This window comes from Miscanthus floridulus, chromosome 13 (genome assembly GCF_019320115.1).
Source record: "Miscanthus floridulus cultivar M001 chromosome 13, ASM1932011v1, whole genome shotgun sequence".
Classification (NCBI taxonomy): Eukaryota; Viridiplantae; Streptophyta; class Magnoliopsida; order Poales; family Poaceae; genus Miscanthus; species Miscanthus floridulus.
The window spans coordinates 17,962,340-17,985,796 of record NC_089592.1 but is presented as its reverse complement, the minus strand read 5'-3'; the positions used below and the strand labels follow the sequence as shown (position 1 = coordinate 17,985,796).

Here is a 23,457-nt window from a genome sequence, read left to right as displayed (position 1 = left end):
CGAAAACAAACCGATCCCTCCAGCGGCTTCTGTCGCCTCCCGACCCCGCGCCTCCGCTGCCACCGCCCTCGCCCCGCCCCTTCCAGCGTCGGCGCCGCCGCTCCACCTTCCCTGCGCCGCCCGTCCCCATCTCTGGCGCCACCAGAGTGCCTGGCCGTTGACGCCATCGCTCTATCCCTCCTGAACGCCTCCTTCTCGGTGGTACCCTAATCGACGATTTCACGGCCAGGTAACCTCATCGGTTCTCTCTATTGTTTGATTCGTGTTTTCTTACACTTTCCTCAATTCCATTCATGGATCTCGCAGGCTGCTCCGGCCACGGCGACCCGTCATGGTAGCCTGGCGCCACCTCCGTGCGTTTAAGGTTTTTCTTGTCTGATTTTGACCTGGGTAGGGTTAAAGGTTGTTTTTTCTCCATTTTTTGCTTTTTTATCAATTTGTTACACATAATTTAATTTCATAGATGATGTACTGGTTTCTCTCTTTTGCAGTGGAGTTGATGAATGCAGTGGAGTTCATCACATCCACCACTATACTATCATCGCCATAACAGTAAGTTGGATGTTGTGTGGATTTAACCTATGAAATCTATTATTGAATTTGTATCTAAGTTCACCGTTCTTATATTTGTGACACATGTTTTTGTTGAATTTGTGGGACAAAGAGGTAACATATAGAGAGAGGTAGAGATAGATAGATGTGTAAATTTTTTTGGGTGCCTCATCATTTTTATTTGGTTTAATTACTATCCGTACACCATTAAGATAAATGTGCAGTTTATGTGTTATGTTTAGGGTGCCTTTCCTATCTTTTTTTAAAAGAGTAATTGCTTAGAGCATTTAGGTCCTTATTATTCTATTAGTGGAATGATTAGTGTTTTATAAAAAAAAACTTTTCTATCGAGCCTACGTGTTTTGTCCCATTGGATTGTGTTCACCGCTCAACTATGTCTCAACAATGTTTCCCTTCTCTTACGGGAATAGTTAGTTTGTGTCGACGAATGCTACTATCTTTGCACTGAGCTTAGTTTGTTTGATTGGCTATTTATAGCTCTTCAGCCTTATCTTTATGCACTATTTAAAATGAATAGAAAGAACTACAGCTGGTAGGATATTTTCCCTTAAAAAAACATTCTTCCCTGCCAGTAGCAGGTTACTGATGCCAAAGTGATATGCTTTTATTAGTTTCTTCATATTGAAATATGTGTTATGTTTTATGCGCATGTTCCTATTTTTCCATAGTCATCACCCTTTTTCAGAACCATCCCCTTCGTGTTATGTGCATGGTTAGTTCTACCCGTGTTGAAATTGTCAGTTATCTTGGTGCCCCTGTTTACCTGCTATTTTAGACATGTTATTTGCTATCATGGGTATATTCTTTGTTACCCCTGCCTCTGCCAGGTAGAGGTGTTCTACATTTATTTCTTTAATGAGTGTGGTATCTTTTTAATTCTTGAATGAGTGTGGTCTTCGCCTTTCAGTTACTTCTGTATCTTCATTACTCATATGCGGCGAAAGAAAGGCTTACATATGCCGCTTACCTTAATATTGTAGTGACCTTATTAGCTTATTTCCTCTAGATGTGTAGTTTTACAAAGATCATTGTTTGATTTAGGTAATGTGCACTATTTGGAACACAGCGTTACCATATTTGCTTCATATTTACTGCCTGTTTTGCTCCTTTTATATGGCCCCTGACATCGACCTCAAATATGGTTCTCATAAGGTGTGTTTTCTGCAGGTTCAGCATCGGCTCCACTTATACACTGAGACTAGACCTTTGTTAGCAACACGACTTTGGTAAGTGGTTTCTTACTTTCTGATCCTACATGTTAATACTTCAGATTGCACACATGATCTGATTAGTTATTTATGTCACAGTCAGTGCCATAGTCTTTGTAAAGAAACTATACCATTATTGTGAGTAAGAATTTTGATACATGTTCCCTGAAACTCTGAAGATAAATGTTGTTGTTTTGGATTTACAGCCCTGTTGTTTTTTGCTTGCTAATCCATGTGTGACTGCAGCGAGCCCTTTATAAATAAATATAGTCCCTTCTATTATCCTCAGTTAACTGTTGCTTTTACAACGTAGCATGAAGAGACTTTTCCCTGTGTGCCATTATAAAAGATCGTAATACCCTATGTGTCTCTGGAAAAATTCAGCGGTCTTCAGCGCCACTACTCCAACTTTTTCGTGTCCTCCATGCCACTTCCTGTCAGTTTGGGCTCTAACGCCGTCAAACTGCAGGTGTGAAAAGACGAAAATACCCTTAAGTCTAAATATGTTATTGATTTTTTTGAGCATCTTAACGACTTCAAATGAAAAAACTCAAAACTAGAAAGTTGTAGATCTCGTCGAGATCTATAATTTTCATATAAAATTTATTTTCATTTAATTCCGCAAAAAAATGATGATTTTTCTAAGATATATTAATCATATTTTTTTGTGGAATTAAATAAAAATAAATTTTATATGAAAATTATAGATCTCAACGAGATCTACAGCTTTCTAGTTTTGAGTTTTTTCATTTGAAGTCGTTAAGATGCTAAAAAAAATTAATAACATATTTAGACTTAAGGGTATTTTCGTCTTTTCACACCTACAGTTGACGGCGTTAGAGCCCAAACTGACTGGAAGTGGCATGGAAGACACGAAAAAGTTGGAGTAGTGGCGTTGAAGACCGCTGAATTTTCTTCCAGAGGGCACACAGAGCATTGCGATCTTTTATAATGGCACACAGGGAAAAGTCTCTTTGAAACCTTTTCTCGCACATGAAGGTAGTTCAAACTCTATAGGGATGAAACATCCAGGAATATAGTAGGCTGGTCTGATCAGATGGGCTCTCCAACTAGCGCTGTGATTAGTCAAATTATGTTAGTCCACAATTTTCTCCTTTGCTTTTGTAACCGTGGACTTTGGTTTGATTAACAGAGTTGAGAGTACATGTTTTTGCCTCTAATTAATCTGGACATACTACATACCATCTAGGAAGAGCACTTACGTTAGAGAGACAACCACTATACTATGATGAAATGCCAGTTCACCACACCTCTACACAGGACAACCTAACTGATGATGTACATGTTTAATAATGCTTCCTTGCTGCAGATTGTTTCTTCCTAGAATAGATTGGCATCAAAGCATTTCGCAGACAAGTATGCTGGTTCCTAAAATTTATTAGATGGATACTTTGGTTGATGCATGTATACGTATATTATTATCAAAAACGTTGTGTTCAGCCCAAGAGAAGGCCGGCTTTCAAATAATACTGGCTTTGCTGTCGCGATACCAATTGCCACTTCATCCAATACTTTTTTCCTTTTATAAAAAGAGGTTGCCTCTAACATTTCCTAAACACGCAAGATCTAATACTGCAGTTGGCCTCTTTGCAGATATCCAATGCCTTGAACAAAAAGCAAGAAAGAAAATAATTGTTGGCCATGCCATGTGCAGACTGGCCAAATAATGCCCTGCCTCATGCTGCAGGGGAACGAAAAAGTATTAAGCTCCTTCATCCTTTCCATCAAAATTGTGGCATTGCTACAACTCCGCATAGGTCTTCCCTGTTAGGTAACAAACATAATTAGCTGACACTTATAATTTGGACTGTATATGACACTTGCTATGATGATAGGACTAACAACCTGCTTTCTGCATTATGGGTTCAAAACCACATCGCTACTATATACGACACTTGCTATGATGTTCCTTTTTGTATTGATCCGCCTTAGCATCCCACCCTGCTTTGACCTATTTAATTTAATTCTCTGTTATGGTTTCTTTGCAGCACGTCGTGGCCCAGTACAACAACAAAAGAAGTTTAATCCTCTGCATCTAGAGAAAACACTCTTAGTAATGAAGAAGAGAGAATGCTAGAGACAGAATTGAAAACAAGGTATAGAACTACCATCACAGTAAGTGAACCTACATGTGTGACCCTTCAAAAAATATGTTTGTCCTTTTGGATGAGTGGCTGCTACCTAGATTAATTTTTCATGGCACAGCCTGTTAGCTGAGGGTGTATGCAAAGATTTTTGGATTGCCGGTTCTTTTTTTTTGTTTGGATCACCTCTCATGAAATTAGCCTGTTTTTTGTTACCTCAATGCCTTCTGTAATTAATCTTGGAGTATGATCGTGGTTAACTCAATGCCTTCTGTAATTAATCTTGGAGTATGATCATAACAACTGAGTAGTCTGATAGCGCCTTGCTCAACCGCAGGGTGTCATTCACTGCCTACCAGATTGTCAGAGAATTAATATCTGCTGAACAGATTTATTAAAAAAATGTTTAAAATGGACCACTTTTTACCTACATGTAAAAAGAGTATATTTTACAATATGACGAAATAGCCTTGTTTCTCTCAATATGCTTCTGTTTTTGAAGCCGGGTCCCTCGTGGACTCATCAGGAAGTGTGGCCTTATGTGGTGCAGGCAGTGCTTCCACATGAGTGCCAAAGACATTGGCCTCATCAAGGTGTCCATGTTTGTGCAGCAGCCTCAGTATTAATTAATTTTCCCTGGATCAGTTTAGTTTTCATACCATCTGACTGAGGTAGCATCATGTTTTTACACTTCCTGTATTACTGTGTGGTTACTTTTCCAAAACAAAGCAGGAGGATTCCATTGTTCAGTCTGACGTGAAAAAAAATCAGCTCTCCCAAATTTTGTTGTAACCTTACTGCTTTATCCCCCGGCGGTATACCGGCTTCAATAAATCTCTAAACACTCTTGTGCATTATGGTCTCAATAGACAGAAGGTAGGATCATAGCCTCCCTAAATAGACAGCCCAAGCTTACCATAAGTTTACAACAACAACGACAACAAAGCCTTTAAGTCCTAAACAAGTTGGGGTAGATTAGAGTTGAAACCCAGCAGAAGCCATCAAGGTTCAGGCACGTGAATAGCTGTTTTTCAAGCACTCCTATCTAAGGCTAAGTCTTTAGGTATATTCCATCCTTTCAAGTATCATTTTATTGTCTCTACCCAAGTCAACTTCGGTCTTCCTCTACCTCTCTTCACGTTACTATCCTGGCTTAGGATTCCACTACGCACCGGTGCCTCTAGGAGGTCTCCGTTGGACATGTCCAAACCATCTCAACCGGTGTTGGACAAGCTTTTTTTCAATTAGGTGCTACCCCTAATCTATCACGTATATCATCGTTCCGAACTCGATCCCTTCTTGTATGACCGCAAATCCAACGCAACATACGCATTTTTGCGACACTTATCTGTTGAACATGTCGTCTTTTCATAGGCCAATATTCTGCACCATACAACATAGCAGGTCCAATCACCGTCCTATAAAACTTGCCTTTTAGCTTTTGTGGTACCCTTTTGTCACATAGGACACCTAGATGTTTTGTGCAACTTCATCCACCCTGCTTTGATTCTATGGCTAACATCTTCATCAATATCCTCGTCTCTCTGTAGCATTGATCATAAATATCGAAAGGTATCCTTCCTAGGCACTATTTAACCTTCCAAAATACTATCTTCCTCCTCCCGAGTAGTAGTGCCGAAGTCACATCTCATATACTCAGTTTTAGTTCTACTGAGTTTAAAACCTTTGGACTCCAAAGTCTCCCGCCATAACTCCAGTTCCTAATTCACTCATGTCCGGCTTTCATCAATTAGCACTATGTAACACCCCGGGTGTTATTCTTGCCTAATTGCACTTGCATTACATGTTCATGAGCATCATTCATCCATTCATGAGCATATGTCACTTGAAACATGGGAAACATGACTTTGATACAAGAGTACCATTTCAAGTGTTTTTCATCGTTTTAGTACCTTTAGTGCTTGATTATTGTATGACCAAGGTGTGGTATAGCTAAATATATTGTTAAACATCTTAGCTATGCTTATAAAGTCATTAGGAACAATGTTCATGTTGATCATTTTGCCTGATTAAGATTTCAAATCATGGTTTGACTTGTTTTGACCCTAGGACTTTTTGGTTTGACTGTTCAAAAAGTGCCACTTAGAATGTTTGCATGTCTGAGCAACCTAAAACAAAGTTGTAGCAAATTATATGAGGAACAAAAAGTATTTTGTGACCAAGTCATAAAAATGTGCACAACATGCTCTAAATGGTCCCACAAGTTAGAATTTGGGTTGATTTCAACACTTAAAAATTTCTAAGTATAAATTCCAAGTTTCAGTTTCTTGAACACGACTTTGGCATGATTTTTCTCTCTATCCTTTGCGAATTAGACAGTGATCTTTAAATGAGTTTTGTAGCTGGCATGTAGGTGTACAACTTTCGTTTTGATCTCTTTCGCTAACACTCAACGGATTAAGAGATCGAGCCTCGTCTTTTGGCGCTGTCAGTCAGCCTTTCGTTCTCTGAATCGCTGCTACAGTGCCCGACCGGTTCAGAAGATCACCGCCGCGTGGATGCCACGCGTCGCCGGCCTTCTGCTCGAGCTGGCCACGCGCCACGGGCTTCCTGACGCTGCTGGCCGAGTCTTGAGCACCCTGCGCGCCTGCCTGACCAACTCGCCCGCCCATTTTCATTTCCTTCGCCGCAGCGCTCTCTCGCAGCAACAGCGCGCCGGCTCCTCCATCGACGCCGAGCAAGCGCCGTCGCCCAGCGCGCTCACCGCCGCGAAATCGCCACCTCCAGTTAGCGCTTAGCTCCGTCTTCACCTCCCCTAGCTACTCCATCTCACCGTCAAGCCGGAGAACCCAAGGTAGTGGCCCAATTGAGTTTTCGCCGCCACCGCAACTCGCCGGAGTTGGAGCTCACCGTGGCTAGCACGGCACAGCTCCTCTCTTCCTTCCCTACCTCCCATTTTGTCTTCTCCGTCGCGCACTGTTACTCGGGTAATGATGTCACCGTCCCCGCCGGCCCCGTCTGGCCGGAACGCGGCCGCGCACCGCCGTGCGCCATGGCCGAGCCGCCGAGCTTCGTGGCTGGGGTGCTTAGGGGTCAGTAGGGAGCATGGTTAGAGTACCAATAGACGCGGTTCTTCACGTAGGGCACGTTGGTGCCGTCGGTTTCGCCGGGGAGATCACCGTCGGCGAGCTCGATCATCGCCGCGCCGACGTGTGCCGTCTCCCCTGTTTTGTGTCATTGACACGGGGGTCCCGCGCGTCAGTCGCTAAGCCGAAGGGGGAGCCAGGCTTGGGCTGCGCTGTGTCGTGGGCCATCGGGTCCCTTCGGGCCGGCCCAGTAACGCTTAAGTGAATTGATTTTCATTATTCTTTATTATTTGAAATCTGAAATGGTTTGAAAAATATTTGGATGGTCAAACTTGCTCCAAATTTGTTGAAACAAATTTTGCTAGGTTCCTTATCATCAGATCTACTTGGGAAAATTATTACATGTCATGTTTGGGATACTTCTTTGTAGGATTTTATTTAATCATGGATATTGCTGATCATTTGAAAAATATGTAGAAAAATCTATAGTCTGCAGAAAAATATGATTTCAAGTTTGTTAATCTTCTTAGGTCATGTAATTCCTAGGAAAAATATGTTTCATGCATGTGCTGTGGAAAACTTTGGAGGTGTAGTTCAAGTGCCTTTAATGGCTGATTTTTGTTATTTTTGCTAGAGAGCAAACTTTGTATAAAACATGCATATGATAAATTTTGGACAGTCATTATATGCTATTAAGAACCTAGGAAAAATACTAATTCTGTTGTTTGACACTTTTCATAGTACAAAGTAATTTCATGCTCATTTTTATGCTATAGCTTGTCATTTTTGTGTAGGGTAGTTTACTTATCCAAATGCCATGAAATTTTTATGGTAGTTTGTTTAGGATAGTATTAGGCTACTGTAATTTTCTCAGATTTTTAGGAGCATCAAAAATGTATGTTGCTATTCAAACCTATTATTATTTAGGGTTTAAGCAAGTGTCGCTTTAAGTGTGATTAAGAAATTAGTAAAGCTTTGGTGTATCTTTGAAGCATTTCTTAAGATATGTTAACTTAACATATTAGTAGTAGAAGAGAATGCAGTAGATGACATGTGCTTATAGTATAGTTTCTTGGATGATGTTGACTACCTTGCATTTCAACATATCCATTGCATTCATCTCCTTCGATGCACCGTTTGCATAATCACTTACGCGCATTGCATCATATAGGATCGCAAACCGAGAACCCCATCGTCATACCCGAGGAGCCAGAGGAGCAGCTCGAGGTGCGGCAGCAGGAAGTGCCAGAAGCCGACGAGGAGGACGTTGAGGAACTTCCGGAGTGCCCCGATCACCGTCCGAGCTCCTTCGAGAGAGGCAAGCCCCGGAGCAATTTTCTCCCGGTTTGCAATCATTTAATTAAATACTTTACTTTAAATTGATGCATTACGTTCAGGAGTTGTTTGCAACCGTTGCTGCATTATACCTTGCTTACCTTTGTTATACCATATCCTTGTTACCCTGGTATCCGCAGTCGAGTCAATGCTTAGCTGGCTTAGACCGGTAGAAGTCGGGTGATTTCCTGTCACCTGCGAGCTATAGGTGGTTACCTGGATCTGCTTGGATGACTATGAAGTCATGGTATAACTAAGTGTTAAATGAAGTTGAGACCGGACGGAGACTTGCAGAGTTTTGGACTGTAGTGTTTCTGTCTGTGTCGATTAAGGACCGACCGTTGTTGGGCCTCGAGTCATGTTGAACGCATGCCTTACATTTAGCTGGCCGGATAAAGTACCTTCCGACCGCGAAGCTGGGAGATTTTTCGGGCCGAGTAGATTGCCCGCAACGCACTGTACCAGAGCAGGTGTGGTAGGACACGGGGGCGGGATGATAAGACCAAAGTGCAGTCGGTCGGCCCCCGGGTACATGTGGTTCCTGGCAAACTCGAGATTCGTGGAAAGTTGACTCGGTGATCAATATCTCACTTTAGCGGGTGAGTGAGGTTTGTGTAAGGAATAAATCACCAGCTGGTTAGGAATCGATTCGAATCGCCATCGCTCCTAGATAGTGAGCACTTGACTTGAGTTACTTCATCGTAGTAAATGTTATGGAACACTTGGACAGTTATAATGAATATGATAGTAAGGAAGTTGTTTAACGATCATGGGTTATCATTATCTGCTTAATCGCATGTTTACTCTAGTATAGGTGCAAATCTAGTTGACAGGTTAATAATAATTAACTTGACAATAATGCTTTTAGAAAGGTTCTTGAAATGCTAAAAATGCTTCTTTTTGCAAATGAGTCAGCTACCCTACTATAAAGCCCTTCATAATCCTTGGTGTTATTTATTTTCGGTTATGTCGGGTAAGTCTGGCTGAGTACCTTCTCGTACTCAGGGTTTTATTCCCACTTGTTGCAGATGGGCAGATGTATTACGGCTACTGTATCAACTGCCTTTATCCTGCAATGGGTGATGCTTAGGACCATGGGCATGGTCATTCCTTACGTCTCATCTGATGCTTTTGTTGGAGATGATCATTCACTGGCACTATATTTAAACTCCGCGTGAGTGTGTGTGTGGTTTGAACAAATGACTGCCGCTACTTTTATTCAAACTGGTTTGTAATAACTATGTTTAAACTCTGATGTATCTAAGATCATGAACTTTTATGTAATATGTGATGGTGACCGCTAAACTTATTACGATCATGGCTGGGACACGAGTTGGTTTGAAATCCTTCGTGATTTCACGGACTACCGGGTTATACGGGCTTAAGTTTGCTCAATCGTCTGCTCTGGTGGATGATTTTCTTACTTAATTTCGTATAATTGGTCGGTTCTGTCACAGCTGGTATCAGAGCATGGTTTAGCGTGTTACTGTTCACAAGTGTATTTAAAACAAAAAGACATTTGGAAAGCGTGATTTTAAAACTATAAAGTGTGCCAGTGGTCATATTCTTTATGCCCAGTTAAGGACTTTAGGTGGCTTAATTAAGTACTGACTGGGGTTCTTGCATCATATTTCTCTTTCGTCGCTCATACGGCGTGCTATTGTATGAGTGCCACTTGTTTGAGTGGTAATGAATGGATCACTTGCCTCTACGCCTCGGTAAGTGTGAGTTGTGAGAGCATGATCGGATACACCGCCGATCTAGGGTGAATGCTTATATGATGCTGGAGTAATTACATGTTCTACGCATGTTTTACAAAGGTATCCCATGTATGGGTCTTCCGTCTGTGGAGGCGATGCCATCAATAGGACGATGGTTCGGGTAGTTACTACCGTTGTACACATATCTGGGGATCCGTGTAGAGCGTGTAGATAAAAATTTTACTGCTTTTATGCATTCATTGGGAATTGGGCTGAAATGAATCTTCTGCAGGTACATAACAACGCTATCGTGTAGAACGTATTAGCTACGTATTTGAGAGATCGTTGTTATGCCACCGAATTCGTCGTTAGAAATTATTATTTCCTAAGTTTGTGAGAACGTACGGCACGTACATACATCATGTTACTTGTGCATCTCATTCATCTCATGCATTCCTCCCCTTATAAATTGATTATCTCATTTTGATAAAAGTTGTATCACCTAAAATATGTTTCCCCGAAGTAATAAAAGAACTTTTGCTACAGATGGCCCGCACGAAGCAGACCGCCCGTAAGTCCACCGGAGGAAGAGCACCTCGACGTCCGTTGGCCCTGAGGGAGCACCGCACCACGGACACCTTCTTGAGCGAGTTTGGCATGCCGACTTTGCTTTGGAGAGTGCTCCATGATGTGGGGTACCCAGAGGGTCAAGAGCCGGTGTACTCTTGGAATGAAAGCCAGTTAGCAGATGATGGACTTGCAGTGGTGGAGATCACGGTTCCTGCTCTCGGTGATGCTCCAGATTGGGATGGTTGGCATTTGGAGTTTGAGGGTCGCACTCCAGCTGAGGGTGCAGAGGGAGCAGCCTTCTGTGTCATCAGGGACATTATGAGCAGATTTCCCAGTGAGCTTGCTGCAGCTCTAGCTAGTACTTTTCCTAGGGATGATCCTCGTGATGCCATTTAGGTTCAGCCTCTGGGAAGTGCATTGGTCAGAGGTCCAGCTGAGGGACAAGCTAGCGACAACCAGGCAATGAGTGCTATGTTCGCCGCCATCAGAGCGTATGAGGGTCTCGAGAGTACCTACTGGACTTTGACTGGCTTGCGTAGTGAGGATAAGCTCAAATGGAAGAAGCAGAAGAAGAGACAGGCACGAGCTATAGCTAGCTTGCAGGAGCAGTTGGCTGATATGAACTTACAGCGAGATCAAGCGGTTGAGAGAGGTGACAGAGCTATGCAGCGAGTGCATACGTTGACTCAAGCCAACAACAATGCAGACCGCATGATTGAACAGCTAGTTCAAGAAAGGAATGAAGCCTGGAACGCAAGAAACCTTCTGCTGCAGAGGGTCGATGAGCTAGAGGAATACAACGGCTACTTGCACGAGGAGTTTCACGCGCTCTACAATGGGGTTGGCCCATATGCTCCACCGAACGTCGCTGGCATGGACGTTGACAACGACAACGAGGACGAGCCTGCAGTTTCACCTGGGGGCGATGGTGATGTCTCCGATCCCGACGATGGCCCCGAGGAGTAGGCTAGTTGCTTTGCGCTAGTATCTAGGTCTTGTCGCGATGACCTTTCTTTTGTTGGCATGTAATCTATAGTGTGTTGCTTCGAACGTATGAGACTTGGCATATGGTTGGAACTTGATTTTCGAATGCGATATCTGAACGCATAAAAAGTCCAGTGTATGTATGCTGGCAATGTGATTGTATGGACGCAATGTTTGCCGTTGAAGTAATTCGATTAAGTGCTGTTGTTTTAATTGGAATGCGATTGTTGTGCCTCTGTTTTTATTGTATGAATTTATTCTCTCTAGTAAATTCAGTATGGCATAATTTTTCCTTCACTCGCAATTATTACAGCGTCACTCAATCGTACTTGTTGCTGAAATATGCAGATGACAAACACTCGCCGAACCACGTATGAGGCCGCTGAGCCCGGTGCCAACGGTGCGGGGACCGGTGGTGGTGGTGGTGGTGGAAACCACAGCAACAACAATGAACCTCCCCATGAACCGCATTTGCCACCTCCTCCCCCGTTTACCCCCGAAATGTTCCTCGCACAGCTGCTCGAGAGTCAGCGCAACACGGAACAATCTCAGAAGAACATGGAGGATCTTCTCCGAACCATCGCCAACAACGTTCAACGTGGTAATAATCAAGGTGGTGGCATGGGAGTGAACCAATATAGCAGCTTCAAAGATTTCATGGACACCAGGCCACCAGTATTCAAGGAAGCAACAGAGCCACTCGATGCTGAGGAATGGATCAACACGATGGAAGATAAATTCCGTGTGTTGAGAATGACTGAGGTGCTGAAAACGGAATATGCTGCACTTCAATTGCAAGGACCGGCGGGAATGTGGTGGAAGCACCATCGCACCACCTTCCCTCCAAATGCTCAAATTTCTTGGAGAGAGTTTGCTGAGGCCTTCCGTGGAGTCTATATTCCACCCGGGCTGACAGAGATGAAGTTGGGAGAGTTTCTGGCATTGAACCAGGGTACCAAGACCATGACGCAATACCTGCATGCTTTCAACAACTTGTGTCACTATGCTCCCGACATGGTTGACACAGATGCCAAAAGGATAGCCAGTTTTAAGAGGGGTCTCAATCCAAAAATGATGAAGCATGTTGGTACCAACAACCGCGTCAGATTCAACGACTTCATCAGCGACTGTCTGAAGCAGGAGAAGAATAACAACACCAGCACCGTAGCCAAGACACGCAAGAGAGCCTTTGAAGGTGGGCCGTCTCAAGCTAGAGCACCTATGGGAGGTCGTCCTCCTTATCGCCCATCGGCACCTGGCGCTAGATTCAGGCCACCTCAGCCAAGAAGTTAGAATTTCCGTGGACCTCAAAAGCTGTACAAGATGGCAGTACAGCCCAATAAAGCAGCCGCAACTACGGTACAAGGCAGTTCCAAGGGAGCTGTGGGATCTGCTGGGACAGTAAGAGGACCCTGCTATAACTGTGATCAACCCGGTCATTTCTCGAGGTTTTGTCTGTACCCGCCTAAGAAGAAGCAGCAGACTTATAATGCTAGAGTGCATAGTACAACAGTGGATGAAATTCCCGAGGGAGAGCCCGTCACTGCTGGTAAGTTTCCTGTCAACAAAAACCCTGCAGTTGTTCTATTTGATTCTGGATCATCGCATTCTTTTATGAGTCAAGCATTTGCACAGAAACATGGACAACTATGCATAGAATTGGGTTATGGTTACCGTATAAGTTCAGCAGGGGCTGATGTTTTGACCAACCGGATGGTTCGAGGGGCAACCCTTGAATTAGGTAGCAGAAAGTTCCGAGTGAACTTGATAGTTATGCCTGGGTTAGTCTTGGATGTCATTATAGGGATGAATTGGATGAAGGATTGGGGAGCAGTCATAGATATGGGAAGTCGAGTACTTACCCTTAAGGATCCCCTAGGTAAGGGTACTTTCCAAGTACCATTGCCTCGAAGGACAGACCTTATAAGTGTTACATGTGCTACGGCAGTCACTCCTATTCATCAGATTCCGGTAGTGTGTGAATTCCCGGACGTATTTCTGGATGAGCTACCTGGTCTTCCGCCAGATAGGGAGATTGAGTTTGGAATTGAGCTAGTCCCCGGAACAGCTCCGATTTCAAGGAGACCATATCGGATGCCTCCAGATGAGTTAGCTGAGCTGAAGAAGCAATTAGAAGATTTGTCGAAAAAGGGGTTTATTCGACCAAGCAAGTCTGAATGGGGATGTCCCGCTTTGTTTGTGAAAAAGAAGAAAGAGGGCACGTTGAGAATGTGCGTAGATTATAGGCCACTCAACGCTGTGACCATCAAGAATAAATATCCCTTGCCTCATATTGATGTTCTGTTTGACCAATTATCCAAGGCCAAGGTGTTCTCAAAAATAGATTTGAGATCCGGTTATCATCAGATCAAGATTAGGCCTCAGGATATACCGAAAACTGTATTTTCCACCAGATACGGGTTGTATGAGTATCTTGTCATGTCTTTTGGCTTGACGAATGCTCCCGCATACTTTATGTTTTTGATGAATACAGTTTTCATGCCAGAATTGGATAAGTTTGTGGTAGTGTTCATCGATGACATTCTGGTGTACTCCGAGAACGAAAAAGATCATGAAGAGCATCTGAGAACTGTCTTGACCAGACTTAGAGATCATCAATTGTATGCTAAGTTTAGCAAATGCGAATTCTGGTTGAAGGAAGTTCCTTTCCTTGGTCACATTCTGTCAGAGAATGGAGTTTCAGTCGATCCAAGTAAGGTGCAAGAAGTTATGAATTGGAAAGCACCGACCACAGTTCCTGAGATTAGAAGTTTCTTAGGATTAGCAGGTTATTACCGTCGCTTTATACCAGATTTCTCGAAGATCGCCAAACCAATGACAAGCCTCCTTCAGAAGGATCATAAATTTGTGTGGACAGAAGAGTGTGAAGCAGCTTTCCACACTTTGCGGAAACTATTGACCACTGCTCCGGTTCTAGCACAACCAGATATTGAGAAACCATTTGATGTGTTTTGCGACGCATCAAAAACTAGATTGGGTTGTGTCCTTATGCAAGAAAGGAGAGTCATTGCTTATGCATCACGACAGTTGAGGAAGCATGAGGTCAACTATCCAACACATGATCTTGAACTTGCTGCAGTTGTGCATGCCCTCAAAATTTAGAGACATTATCTACTTGGTAATGTGTGCAATATTTTCACGGATCATAAGAGTCTTAAGTATATCTTTACCCAACCAGAGCTAAACATGAGACAACGTAGATGGTTGGAATTGATCAAAGATTACAACTTGAAGGTGCAATATCATCCTGGTAAAGCCAATGTAGTGGTAGATGCTTTGAGCAGAAAGTCACATTACTTGAATGTGCAGCCATTACTTGAAGATGGATTCGATCTAATGCATCCTGCTGTGTTACATAGTATTCAGATTAGTTGCTCTTTGGAGAGTAAGATAATAGAAGGCCAGAAAACTGACAAGGGGATATTCCACATCAAAGAGAAAATAAAAGAAAAGCTGTCTCAACACTTTAAAGTGGATGAACAGGGCGTGTTGTGGTTTGACAACCGTCTTGTGGTTCCCAAGGATCGAGAGCTTAGGAATAAACTCATGGATGAAGCTCACCTTTCTAAGCTATCTATCCATCCCGAAAGTAGTAAGATGTATCAAGAATTAAGATCTCGCTATTGGTGGACCAAAATAAAGAAAGAAATTACAGCCTATGTTGCCAGATGTGACACATGTTGTCGAGTGAAAGCCATTCACATGAAACCTACCGGTATGTTGCAACCCTTATCAGTCCCTAGTTGGAAGTGAGACGATATCAGTATGGATTTTATCACAGGTTTGCCCACTACTCAAAAAGGACATGATTCGATTTGGGTAATTGTGGATCATCTTACCAAGACCGCTCATTTCTTGCCTATCAAAATAGATTATCGACCACCTCAATATGCCGAGAGATATATCGCAGAAATTGTGAGGTTACATGGAATACCAAAGACCATAGTGTTTGATAGAGGCTCACAGTTCACGGCTCATTTTTGGGAACATTTACACAAAGGCTTAGGAACTAGTTTGATTCGCAGTACCGCTTATCATCCTCAGACAGATGGTCAGACTGAACGAGTGAATGCTGTTCTGGAGGATATGTTAAGAGCATGTGTATTGTCTTCTAAGGGATCATGGGAGTCATGGTTACCATTAGCCGAGTTTTCTTATAATAATAGTTATCAAGAAAGCATCAAGATGGCCCCATTTGAAGCTTTATATGGCAGAAAATGTAGAACACCATTAAATTGGGTCGAGCCTAGTGATAGAAGGTATTATGGCATTGACTTTGTAGAAGAAGCCGAGAAGAAAGTTCATATTATTCAGCAGAATATGAAAGCTGCCCAATCACGTTAGAAAAGCTATGCAGACAAAAGAAGGAGACCCCTTGTGTTTGAAGTTGGTGACTATGTTTATCTGAAAGTCACGCCAATGAAGAAGAAAAGGTTTGGAATCCGAAGAAAGCTTGCCGCGAGATTCGTAGGACCATACAAGATCTTGGAACAAAGAGGTCCGGTAGCCTACAAGTTAGAGTTACCTGAGACAATGAGTACAGTTTTCCTAGTTTTTCATGTATCACACCTCAAGAAATGTTTGCGTGTTCCGGAGGAAAGAATAGAACCTCGAGGTATTCAACTCAAATCAGATTTGGTGTATCGTGAGCAACCAGTCCGAGTGTTAGACACTAAGGAACGTGCTACTTGGAATAGTGTGGTGAAAACATACAAGATACAGTGGGATCATCATGATGAGGGAGATGCAACTTGGGAAATAGGAGAGTATCTACAAAAAGCTTATGAAGATTTTTATAACAAATGGTTCGTAACCCAAATCTCGGGACGAGATTTTTATAAGGGGGGAAGGCTGTAACACCCCTGGTGTTATTCTTGCCTAATTGCACTTGCATTACATGTTCATGAGCATCATTCATCCATTCATGAGCATATGTCACTTGAAACATGGGAAACATGACTTTGATACAAGAGTACCATTTCAAGTGTTTTTCATCGTTTTAGTACCTTTAGTGCTTGATTATTGTATGACCAAGGTGTGGTATAGCTAAATATATTGTTAAACATCTTAGCTATGCTTATAAAATCATTAGGAACAATGTTCATGTTGATCATTTTGCCTGATTAAGATTTCAAATCATGGTTTGACTTGTTTTGACCCTAGGACTTTTTGGTTTGACTGTTCAAAAAGTGCCACTTAGAATGTTTGCATGTCTGAGCAACCTAAAACAAAGTTGTAGCAAATTATATGAGGAACAAAAAGTATTTTGTGACCAAGTCATGAAAATGTGCACAACATGCTCTAAATAGTCCCACAAGTCAGAATTTGGGTTGATTTCAACACTTAAAAATTTCTAAGTATAAATTCCAAGTTTCAGTTTCTTGAACACGACTTTGGCATGATTTTTCTCTCTATCCTTTGCGAATTAGACAGTGATCTTTAAATGAGTTTTGTAGCTGGCATGTAGGTGTACAACTTTCGTTTTGATCTCTTTCGCTAACACTCAACGGATTAAGAGATCGAGCCTCGTCTTTTGGCGCTGTCAGTCAGCCTTTCGTTCTCTGAATCGCTGCTACAGTGCCCGACCGGTTTAGAAGATCACCGCTGCGTGGATGCCGCGCGTCGCCGGCCTTCTGCTCGAGCTGGCCACGCGCCCCGGGCTTCCTGACGCTGCTGGCCGAGTCTTGAGCACCCCGCGTGCCTGCCTGACCAACTCGCCCGCCCATTTTCATTTCCTTCGCCGCAGCGCTCTCTCGCAGCAACAGCGCGCCGGCTCCTCCATCGACGCCGAGCAAGCGCCGTCGCCCAGCGCGCTCACCGCCGCGAAATCGCCACCTCTAGTTAGCGCTCAGCTCCGTCTTCACCTCCCCTAGCTACTCCATCTCACCGTCGAGCCGGAGAACCCAAGGTAGTGGCCCAATTGAGTTTTCGCCGCCACCGCAACTCGCCGGAGTTGGAGCTCACCATGGCTAGCACGGCACAGCTCCTCTCTTCCTTCCCTACCTCCCATTTTGTCTTCTTCGTCGCGCACTGTTACTCGGGTAATGATGTCACCGTCCCCGCCGGCCCCGTCTGGCCAGAACGCGGCTGCGCACCGCCGTGCGCCATGGCCGAGCCACCGAGCTTCGTGGCTGGGGTGCTTAGGGGTTAGTAGGGAGCATGGTTAGAGTACCAATAGACGCGGTTCTTCACGTAGGGCACGTTGGTGCCGTCGGTTTCGCCGGGGAGATCACCGTCGGCGAGCTCGATCATCGCCGCGCTGATGTGTGCCGTCTCCCCAGTTTTGTGTCATTGACACGGGGGTCCCGCGCGTCAGTCGCTGAGCCAAAGGGGGAGCCAGGCTTGGGCTGCGCTGTGTCGTGGGCCGTCGGGTCCCTTCGGGCCGGCCCAGTAACGCTTAAGTGAATTGATTTTCATTATTCTTTATTATTTGAAATCTGAAATGGTTTGAAAAATATTTTGATGGTCAAACTTGCTCCAAATTTGTTGAAACAAATTTTGCTAGGTTCCTTATCATCAGATCTACTTGGGAAAATTATTGCATGTCATGTTTGGGATACTTCTTTGTAGGATTTTATTTAATCATGGATATTGCTGATCATTTGAAAAATATGTAGAAAAATCTATAGTCTGCAGAAAAATATGATTTCAAGTTTGTTAATCTTCTTAGGTCATGTAATTCCTAGGAAAAATATGTTTCTTGCATGTGCTGTGGAAAACTTTGGAGGTGTAGTTCAAGTACCTTTAATGGCTGATTTTTGTTATTTTTGCTAGAGAGCAAACTTTGTATAAAACATGCATATGATAAATTTTGGACAGTCATTATATGCTATTAAGAACCTAGAAAAAATACTAATTCTGTTGTTTGACACTTTTCATAGTACAAAGTAATTTCATGCTCATTTTTATGCTATAGCTTGTCATTTTTGTGTAGGGTAGTTTACTTATCCAAATGCCATGAAATTTTTATGGTAGTTTGTTTAGGATAGTATTAGGCTACTGTAATTTTCTTAGATTTTTAGGAGCATCAGAAATGTATGTTGCTATTCAAACCTATTATTATTTAGGGTTTAAGCAAGTGTCGCTTTAAGTGTGATTAAGAAATTAGTAAAGCTTTGGTGTATCTTTGAAGCATTTCTTAAGATATGTTAACTTAACATATTAGTAGTAGAAGAGAATGTAGTAGATGACATGTGCTTATAGTATAGTTTCTTGGATGATGTTGACTACCTTGCATTTCAACATATCCATTGCATTCATCTCCTTCGATGCACCGTTTGCATAATCACTTACGCGCTTTGCATCATACAGGATCACAAATCGAGAACCCCGTCGTCATACCCGAGGAGCCAGAGGAGCAGCTCGAGGTGCGGCAGCAGGAAGTGCCAGAAGCCGACGAGGAGGACGTTGAGGAACTTCCGGAGTGCCCCGATCACCGTCCGAGCTCCTTCGAGAGAGGCAAGCCCCGGAGCATTTTTCTCCCGGTTTGCAATCATTTAATTAAATACTTTACTTTAAATTGATGCATTACGTTCAGGAGTTGTTTGCAACCGTTGCTGCATTATACCTTGCTTACCTTTGTTATACCATATCCTTGTTACCCTGGTATCCGCAGTCGAGTCAATGCTTAGCTGGCTTAGACCGGTAGAAGTCGGGTGATTTCCTGTCACCTGCGAGCTATAGGTGGTTACCTGGATCTGCTTGGATGACTATGAAGTCATGGTATAACTAAGTGTTAAATGAAGTTGAGACCGGACGGAGACTTGCAGAGTTTTGGACTGTAGTGTTTCCGTCTGTGTCGATTAAGGACCGACCGTTGTTGGGCCTCGAGTCATGTTGAACGCATGCCTTACATTTAGCTGGCCGGATAAAGTACCTTCCGACCGCGAAGCTGGGAGATTTTTCGGGCCGAGTAGATTGCCCGTAACGCACTGTACCGGAGCAGGTGTGGTAGGACACGGGGGCGGGATGATAAGACCAAAGTGCAGTCGGTCGGCCCCCGGGTATATGTGGTTCCTGGCAAACTCGAGATTCATGGAAAGTTGACTCGGTGATCAATATCTCACTTTAGCGGGTGAGTGAGGTTTGTGTAAGGAATGAATCACCAGCTGGTTAGGAATCGATTCGAATCGCCATCGCTCCTGGATAGTGAGCACTTGACTTGAGTTACTTCATCGTAGTAAATGTTATGGAACACTTGGACAGTTATAATGAATATGACAGTAAGGAAGTTGTTTAACGATCATGGGTTATCATTATCTGCTTAATCGCATGTTTACTCTAGTATAGGTGCAAATCTAGTTGACAGGTTAATAATAATTAACTTGGCAATAATGCTTTTAGAAAGGTTCTTGAAATGCTAAAAATGCTTCTTTTTGCAAATGAGTCAGCTACCCTACTATAAAGCCCTTCATAATCCTTGGTGTCATTTATTTTCGGTTATGTCGGGTAAGTCTGGCTGAGTACCTTCTCGTACTCAGGGTTTTATTCCCACTTGTTGCAGATGGGCAGATGTATTACGGCTACTGTATCAACTGCCTTTATCCTGCGATGGGTGATGCTTAGGACCATGGGCATGGTCATTCCTTATGTCTCATCTGATACTTTTGTTGGAGATGATCATTCACTGGCACTATATTTAAACTCCGCGTGAGTGTGTGTGTGGTTTGAACAAATGACTTCCGCTACTTTTATTCGAACTGGTTTGTAATAACTATGTTTAAACTCTGATGTATCTGAGATCGCGAACTTTTATGTAATATGTGATGGTGACCGCTAAACTTATTACGATCATGGCTGGGACACGAGTTGGTTTGAAATCCTTTGTGATTTCACGGACTACCGGGTTATACGGGCTTAAGTTTGCTTAATCGTCTGCTCTGGTGGATGATTTTCTTACTTAATTTCGTATAATTGGTCGGTTCTGTCACACACTACATCGTCCGCAAAAAGCATACATCGAGGGATGTCCCCTTGTATGTCCCTTGTGACCTCATCCATTACTAAGGCAAACAAATAAGAGCTCAAAGCTGACCTTTGATGTAGTCCTATCCTAATCGGGAAGTCATCCATGTCTCCATCACTTGTTCGAACACTAGTCACAACATTGTTGTACTTCGTTGGGACTTTATGTTTGTCCAAAGCCCACCACATATCATTTATTGGTATTTTATCATAAGCCTTCTCCAAGTCAATAAAAATTATGTGTATGCCCTTCTTCTTCTCCCTATACCGCTCCATAACTTGTCTTATTAAGAAAATGGCTTTCATGGTTGACCTTCCGAGCATGAAACCAAATTGGTTCATAGAGACCCGCGTTATTGCTCTCATGTTCGATAACTCTCTCCCATAGCTTACCATAAGTTTAAAATATATAATTAATACTTTTCAGCTATCTTCTGTGTGGGGAAACTGTCACCACAGTTAATAGCTACCAGCTCTAGATGGCCTGTATATTGGTTGACAAATCCCTGGCCATAATTATGTTGCATGTATTACTAATGTTCCCTATGTATTGGAGTGACTGGTTGTTAGCTTGCTGGCTCCACAATCGAAATTACAGGCCCTTAAACAATGCTAGCCCAATTTTAATTGCAGCGTCCCCGTCCAATCAGTTCCACCACTAATTTCTTTGCTCCTTGCGGTGCAGTCAAAAGGTGGTATTTCACAGCGATTCACTCAGCAAGCAGTTTTTAGAGACGGTCTCCTGTTTCGGTGAGAACCTTATTTTCGGCCTACCGTTTCTTATTTTCAATTTCAGATATGCTGTATTTGCCATGGCTGCTTGGGCTCAGTTATCTCTTTTGATCACCTTTTTGCTGTGTTCATACATGTAGCTGATATTTATTTTTGAGATGGTCTTTCCAGTTTGTACATCTCAGGAACCAGTTGAGAGTGCTTCGTATGGTCTTTTGCTTTCGCCTGTTCTAATAGTTGCTTCTAAAAAGCGATCAGCTTAGGATATAGTGTCCTGCCTTACTGTCTATGGTGCCTTCTAAAGAAGTGATCGCCTTATCAATTTAGGCCTGGCCCACGCCTTACTGCCTGTATTTTATATGAAAAAACGCTTCTTTGTACGCCTAATCTGGCTGGCAAGCATTAGATGCAACAAAAACTAGATGTTTGACTCAATATAGATCCATGGTGAGGGTCTTTGCTATAGGCTCATGTTTGACTCAATACAGATCCATGTTCAGAGTTGGCGCTACATGTGCTGGTGTCTGTATATTTTCTCTCAAAATTTGAACTGAATATATATGCCATGCACTACAGGTCAGTGTGGATCCTTATATTCCAGATTGGTTCACTTGATACTTCCTGTTTCTGAGTTCCTCTGATTCAACATGTTAGTGTGGAAAAAGGGTAACAACCATATATTGTCTGGTTCAATTTATTTGGTTTAATTCCTTCGCTTCAGTCCTCGGTGCTTTTTTCATGTTCTCTTACATCATGCAGTTCTTTTACATTATGCGGTTTCAAATTAGATGTGACTACCAAAACAAAAACATTCACTTAATTGCCACCTCATAGATGTATTCATTTGATACATTTTCCCACCTATTTCCAGGCCAGAATTCAGAAGAGGGACTGGATAGAATATACATGAATCTGGGGTTGCCAAAATTTTGGTGAGTAAATGTTTATTGCATTTTTTTGTTCTTCTAGCTAGAGCTTATCTGGGTAATGCTTCATGATCTAAAAAATTCTATGGTTAATAATTCAGTCATCTATGTGTAGATTTTTCCCCGCCTACAGGATGATCTTATTGTGATATTTGTTGCATTTCCAACAGGATTTGAAGCCTATATTTTTAGATTCGACGCTATTCCTCATGTTCTATTTCTATATTTAAGAGAAATATATATCAATTAAATTTATATTATAGGTATATTTAACTGCTCCCATGCTCATCCGCTGCTTACATGATTCCCCCCAATATGATATTTCATTACAATCTTGGTTTAGTGTGCACTCATGTTTCTTCAGTTTAGTTTGCAACAGTTTAATAATACCTATGCCTCTTTTAGCATTTCAGAATTGCCATCCTTTCATCAATAGTTTTACCACTTTCACAGCTTGCTAACAGGGCTTCAATGATTAGTGGGTTGGCACTATTTTAGATTAGCCAAAACCCGCTGATCGCAGCTTACTAACAGGACCTCCTAATTGCCTTTCTTGTAGGTCCATGAGGGAGGCCACGAGGGTCTCCATCTTGGCAGAAGGGAGAGGCAGGTCACGGCCAGGCAGCTGCATGCCTGCAGCCCTATGTTTCTTTTCTTTGCTGATAGACAAGGATTCCAAGGAAAAAGAGACTCTAGCCGTATATGGGCATTTAGGCATGAAGAACTCCGTAGTTTAGCCAGCATTGTCATTAGGTCTGTATATATTCTGTGTGCATCTTCGTGCATTGATGTTGCCTGGCAGCGACGACACCACCTCATTTTGCCAGATGATCATAAAGACTCGCTACTGATATTATATGTGCTGGGAAAATTATGGCCCCAGTGATTCAGCGGTTATGACAGACTCCTGAATGTAGTTGTGCATGATCTATTCTGCATATTTAGTCGTCCGTGAAAAAATTGGAATTCCTTAGGTACCTTTGGTATTCCACCTTTCTATTCAGCGGCCGTGTTGCCATTATTTATATTGTTGGCCTGAGTGTGAACAGATACCTCCTATGATATGTTCATTTCGTATCAACCTGTCATATTCATTACACGGCCATGACTCGCGCGCCCATGCACGCAAATCACTGCCGGTATGTGTATCCATCAATGTACCCTAATCATATACATCAGTAGTGCATGCAATGTGTATCCTACATGTATAAACCTAAAGATACTCACTTGCGCTAGCACGCAGGGACGCGCGGTTTGTACTAGTATTTTCTCTATATGTAATGGTGATTTCC

General features: G+C 42.8%; 1 long non-coding RNA gene across 7 annotated transcripts; it reads left to right on the top strand.

Annotated features, from left to right (window-relative positions):
* Positions 1-23,362, top strand: LOC136501497 (uncharacterized). 7 transcript variants are annotated; one of them, XR_010770293.1, is made up of 10 exons: positions 1-201; positions 307-402; positions 492-552; positions 1,741-1,799; positions 3,396-3,573; positions 3,791-3,898; positions 21,193-21,257; positions 21,816-21,905; positions 22,111-22,171; positions 22,725-23,362. It is a non-coding gene; the product is annotated as an uncharacterized lncRNA (long non-coding RNA). The 7 variants fall into 7 exon arrangements; XR_010770291.1 differs by having other exon boundaries at positions 1-198; positions 22,725-23,361; XR_010770288.1 differs by having other exon boundaries at positions 1-198; positions 307-390; positions 22,725-23,360.
* The last annotated feature ends 95 nt before the right edge of the window (positions 23,363-23,457 follow it).